General features: G+C 40.1%; 1 protein-coding gene across 7 annotated transcripts in view; it reads right to left on the reverse strand.

Annotated features, from left to right (window-relative positions):
• tdrd6a (tudor domain containing 6a) overlaps positions 1–416 on the reverse strand; it is a 36,303-nt gene that overhangs the window by 5,638 nt on the left and 30,249 nt on the right. The window lies entirely within an intron of this gene.

Consider the following 416-nt stretch of genomic DNA (forward strand, 5'->3'; position numbering starts at 1 on the left):
GGTCCGCGGAGGTACTGCATGGGGGTTGCGAAACTTTTTTTTAATTTCCCCCCCCTCTGCAATTTTTTCCACTAATTGAAATGTCTTTAAATACACATTAACATGAATTCAACACACTGTAGTAAACAGATAAATGGAGGCAGAAGATGTCTTTCATTCATCAATGCACACATGGCACTATAGGACCAGTTTGATATAACACAATTTTATACAATATATATAATTAGGGGGTCCCCACTCCATCTCGCCATCAGTTTGGGGGTCCTTGGCCTGGAAAACATTGAAGACCCCTGCTTTAAGGACACATCCAACCTTTAAGGACACCAATTTTCTTTGTGAATGAATAACTGTTCTTCCTTAAAATACAGGGGCATAAATATACACCCCCTATGTTAAATTCCCATAGAGGCAGGCAG

The sequence above is a fragment of the Etheostoma spectabile genome, chromosome 18 (genome assembly GCF_008692095.1).
Source record: "Etheostoma spectabile isolate EspeVRDwgs_2016 chromosome 18, UIUC_Espe_1.0, whole genome shotgun sequence".
In the NCBI taxonomy this organism is placed as follows: domain Eukaryota; kingdom Metazoa; phylum Chordata; class Actinopteri; order Perciformes; family Percidae; genus Etheostoma; species Etheostoma spectabile.